Below are 5,000 nucleotides of genomic sequence, written 5' to 3'. Positions count from 1 at the left end.
TTTTTTTGTTGTTTACTTTTCATAACGAAGATAATGAGGACGGTGAAAAAGAGGAGGAGGAAGAAGAAAAAGAAAGAAGAAGAAGAGGATGAAGAGGAAGAGGATGAGGAAGAGAGGGAAGATGAAGACTAGGATGAATATATATTTCCTAGGTCTTCACTACCTCTTCCTTTTGATGGGAGCTGAAAGAGGAGGAAGAGAAGGAAGGAAGAAAGGAAGGAAGGAAAGAAGGAATGGAAGAAGGAAGGAAGGAAGGAAGGAAGGAAGGAAGTAAGTAGGTGTCCGAGTGTCCAAATGTAGCTTTCCTTAGTTACCATGTGTGGTTTCCGCATGGATCAGTTTGGTAACTAACGAAGGAGGAGGAGGAGGAGGAGGAGGAGGAGGAGGAGGAGAAGAAGGAAAAGAAGAAGAACTAGGAGGAGGAGGAGGAGTTGGAGGAGGAGAAGGAGGAGGAGGAGGAGGAGGAGGAGGAGGAGGAGGAGGAGCACTAGGAGGAAGACGAGGAGGAGGATCAGGAGAGAAGTGGGTGAGTGGGCAGGTGCAGACGGGATAACAGGAGGAGGAGGAGGAGGAGGAGAAGGAGGAGGAGGAGGAGAAGGAGGAAAGGAGGAGTGATAAGATGGGAGTGGGAATCTTGAGTGGACGAGGAAATGGCAGAAGCGTGACGAGAAGGAAGAAATAAACAAGAAAAGACACAGAGAAACTAGATAGGTACAACTCTCTCTCTCTCTCTCTCTCTCTCTCTCTCTCTCTCTCTCTCTCTCTCTCTCTCTATGCAAAGTGGCAGCGAAAGACGGAATAAAATGACGCAAAAAAGACCAAGTTTTAGGACAAGTTTAGTGATGCAGTCGAGTAAGAATTCTCCGCCAGGCTCGTGAGGGTTCCCTGGGTTGCGTTTTGAGGGACCTTATCGCCGGGTGAGGCGGGAGAGCAGCGGGGTGGGGGTGAGAAGGGAGTTGGAGAGGGTAGGCAGAGGGTGTAGGAGGGTCTTGTGTCCTCCCCGCGCCCCAATCATTGCCCGGAACGAGGATTACGTCATCTTCCCCATTAGTGAGTGAAAAGAAAGGAAAAGAAATCAATATCCTACTCATATCGAACCCGCGCGTGGTTTTGTGAGGGATACAAAGAAAGAAAGGGCACACACACACACACACACACACACACACACACACACACACACACACACACACACACACGCCATGCACCGACGAGTCTAAATGGAGAGACAAAATCATAAACCGGTAGAATATCACGAAGATTTTTGAAGTTTGGCAATTTAGCGTTTTCAAGTCGGACCGGCTAACCAGCGACTCGAAGGGACTTGTTTGCCAGCCTCCTCCTCCTCCTCCTCCTCCTCCTCCTCGTCGTGTCCGGTGTGGGCTGAGCGAGGCGAGGAGGCTGGCTGGTTGGAGGGACTGAGCAGGGCTGGAGTGGGAGGGCTCAGGGCTCAGGGCTCAGGGGCCGGGACGGGTTAGTCGGTCTGTGGCTGTCGTGGCGAGAGGAGTGTGTGTGCTCGTGATCTGTCTCGCCCCGTCCCCCGCTCTCCCTCCCTCTCTCCTCTCTCTTTCACGGTAAACAAAGCATTACACAGGATTACTCACTGCGACTTGGATACACGCACCGCCTTGAGGACGCTGCAGGTGCCCCTCGAAGCTGTCACTCGCTCAGGTTAGTAACTTGTGCGTCTCTGATACTCACTGCTACTCGTCACGGTGCTTGCGTTAAATATCACGAGTGTTCCCCCCCTCGTGTGTCACTGTCAAGGTGCTGCGATGGCTCTTACTGTGTAGTGAGTTGATCTTCTTGACGCTGATGAATGGTACCTCACAAATTCCTCATTACTACTACTACTACTACTACTACTACTACTACTACTACTACTACTACTGCTACTTCTACTGCTACTTCTACTTCTACTGTTACTACTACTACTACTGCTATTCATTTAGATATGCAGATTATGTCTCTCTTTTCTAGTGGTCGTTGAAAGAGTAGAGTTTTTCCACGTTTCACTGATGATTACAAGGTTTTTATCTCCTCATAGATACATTACACAGATGAGTGGATTACTATTGTGTACTCCGGATATTACAACTCATTAGTTAGAGATGTAGATTGTCTTTTTTTTTTTTTTTTGTTCCTACTGGATGGTGAAAGATTTAGAGTTCCTCACATTCCACTATTTCAATCCTTCACTCGCCTCATGAATACGCAGCAGAGTGGAGGAGATTACTAATGTTTCCTACTCCTGCTTCCTCCGTCCTAGTATTTTATAAGAGATCTGACTCTGTACCTCCATCTTATCCTACAGTTTTTACTTCCACGATCATAATTTAACACCTTTTTTATAATTGGATAGGAGGAAGACGAGATTGCATTATATCTTATTACACTCAGCTCCCGCGTTCACATTTTTCCCTGATCGTACACGAGATATATCAGTCAGTCTACTCTCCTCTCTTTCTCCCTCTCGCATCTGTGATTCTTTATATCCCAGACTAATAATTACAGCTTAGGGAGCGACGAGAGATGAGATTACCACAAATTACTATTATACGCAGGTTTTGCATTAGTTTTACGTGTTTTTTTTTTTTAGCGATATTTAGGTCAGCTTATCTCAATTACTCCCGTTTCTTAAGTTTGATGTAATGTTCCCAGTGTTCTTTATAAATCACGCGCTTTGATGCGAGATTGCTATAAAGGAAGCGTCTGATTTGCACAGTTCGCTTCTTTCTTATAGTTAATCTCTCTCTCTCTCTCTCTCTCTCTCTCTCTCTCTCGTTTTCTTTTAATGGTTTTAAATACTGTGTCATTGAGTTTATTGTCTGGTTATTGGGATTTTTTTTAAAGATTTGAGTCAGTTTCTCTCTCTCTCTCTCTCTCTCTCTCTCTCTCTCTCTCTCTCTCTCTCTCTCTCTCTCTCTCTCTCATACCTGTTTTTTGGTTGGTAATTAGGATGTTACATAATATCTTTTTCCTACTTTCCTCTTCTCTCATCCCTCTCCCTCTCACTCTCCCCCTCCCCTCTCCCTCTCTCACTCTCCCTTTCATCTCCTCTCGGTGACCCGTACGTGTGGGGATGCGCGAGTGGCGTAAGGTGAGGTGACTGGCAGATCTGTAACGCCTCTCCTCTGCCCTTTAGTTAGCAGTGTTCATTGAAAACTCTGCCCTTTTTACGCTGATTTTTTACGTTTTTTTGCTTTTGTGTTCCTGTCTTTATTTTGTCATGTTTGTTAAAGATGGTTTGTTGACGTGTGTGTGTGTGTGTGTGTGTGTGTGTGTGTGTGTGTGTGTGTGTGTGTGTGTGTGTGTGTGTCTCTCTCTCTCTCTCTCTCTCTCTCTCTCTCTCTCTCTCTCTCTCTCTCTCTCTCTCTCTCTCTCTGCCTTGTGTATGTAATATTTTCTTTATTTTTTTTATCTTATTTGTTCAAAGTGATCTGTTTTGTTAAGAGATTATTGTGTAGATCTCTCTCTCTCTCTCTCTCTCTCTCTCTCTCTCTCTCTCTCTCTCTCTCTCTCTCTCTCTCTCTCTCTCTCTGTGCTTAGTCATCTAGTGTGCATATTTCTTTAGCCTCAATAACTCTCGTGACCTTCTCTCTCTCTCTCTCTCTCTCTCTCTCTCTCTCTCTCTCTCTCTCTCTCTCTCTCTCTCTCTCTCTCTCGTGTACACCTTCATTTTCTTTATTATTAGACGCAATCTTCTTTTTTTCTTATGTTTTTTTTCTATAATTTTTTTTAATTCATTCTTGTGTTCTTATTTTTCTTCTTTTTTATAGTTTCTATTCCTTTTATTCTTGTTATTTGTATTCTTAGTATTAAAAGCATTCCTCATTTTCTTATTTCATTCTCCTTCACTCTCCTCCTCCTCCTCCTCCTCCTCCTCCTCCTCCTCCTCCTCCTCCTCCTTGTCCTTGTCTTCGTCTTCGTCCACCTCCTTCTCCTCGTCTTTCTGCTCTTCCTTGTCCTCGTTCTCCTCCTCCTCCTCCTCCTCCTCCTCCTCCTCCTCCTCCTCCTCCTCCTCCTCCTCCTCCTCCTCCTCCTCCTCCGCCTCCTCCTTACCGGTTCTGAACTTGTTTCGTTTCCACAACAAACGTGATCAGAGATTCCGTAGTGAATAATTTACCTGTAACTGAGAAGGAGGAGGAGGAGGAGGAGGAGGAGGAGGAGGAGTTAGTGTCAATGACTGGGCGAGATTCCTGTTATGTGTGTTTTTTTTTTTTTGTTAGTTTTTATTTTTTATCTATTCACCTTTATTTTATTTTTATTTATTTCGTTTTTTTTTTTTGTTTGTTTTCGGTCTCGTCACTTTTGCTGATTAAGTTTGTGGTGTTGTGTTTTATTTGTTTGATTTTATTTCTTCCTCTGTTTTCTTCATTTTCTTTCTTCTTCATTTTCATGTTCCTCCTCCTCCTCCTCCTCCTCCTCCTCCTCCTCCTCCTCCTCCTCCTCCTCCTGGCTCATCCAACACATCCCCTCACATTTTATAGACACTTTTATTTGTTTTTATCTTTCTGCTCTCTCTCTCTCTCTCTCTCTCTCTCTCTCTCTCTCTCTCTCTCTCTCTCTCTCTCTCATTTGAGTTTCGATTATTTTCATGAAAGGACGCGCGTGGTTCTGTTGTGACCCACTTAAGTCCTCCTCCTCCTCCTCCTCCTCCTCCTCCTCCTCCTCCTCCTTCTCCTCCTCCACTTTCGCACTCTTTTCCCTCTTCCTCCTCTTCCTCCCTCGCACTTCTTTTGTCTTTTTACCAGCTCTCCATTCTCCTCCGTACTTTCCTCCTCCTCCTCCTCCTCCTCCTCCTCCTCCTCCTCCTCCTCCTCCTCCTCCTCCTCCTCCTCCTCCTCCCGGTGTGTGAGGGGAAGTGAGGAGGAAAGGAGAGGGTCCGTCGTGTCGTCCTTGTCCACACATCATTTCCTTCCCTCTCACTCTCATCTCCTCCTCTCTCTCTCTCTCTCTCTCTCTCTCTCTCTCTCTCTCTCTCTCTCTCTCTCTCTCTCTCT

The 5,000-nt window shown here is 45.5% G+C and overlaps 1 protein-coding gene across 1 annotated transcript in view; it reads left to right on the top strand.

Moving 5' to 3' along the window:
- Positions 1–1,441: 1,441 nt before the first annotated feature.
- Positions 1,442–5,000, top strand: part of LOC123510535 — a 209,283-nt gene continuing 205,724 nt past the window's right edge. Inside the window, exon 1 of the mRNA XM_045265790.1 lies at positions 1,442–1,668. The gene's annotated coding sequence lies outside the window, so the exon portion shown is untranslated. The remainder of the gene's footprint in view (positions 1,669–5,000) is intronic.

This window comes from Portunus trituberculatus, chromosome 29 (assembly GCF_017591435.1).
Source record: "Portunus trituberculatus isolate SZX2019 chromosome 29, ASM1759143v1, whole genome shotgun sequence".
In the NCBI taxonomy this organism is placed as follows: domain Eukaryota; kingdom Metazoa; phylum Arthropoda; class Malacostraca; order Decapoda; family Portunidae; genus Portunus; species Portunus trituberculatus.
Note: the sequence above shows the minus strand (reverse complement) of the source record. Positions and strands in the feature narration are given on the sequence as shown.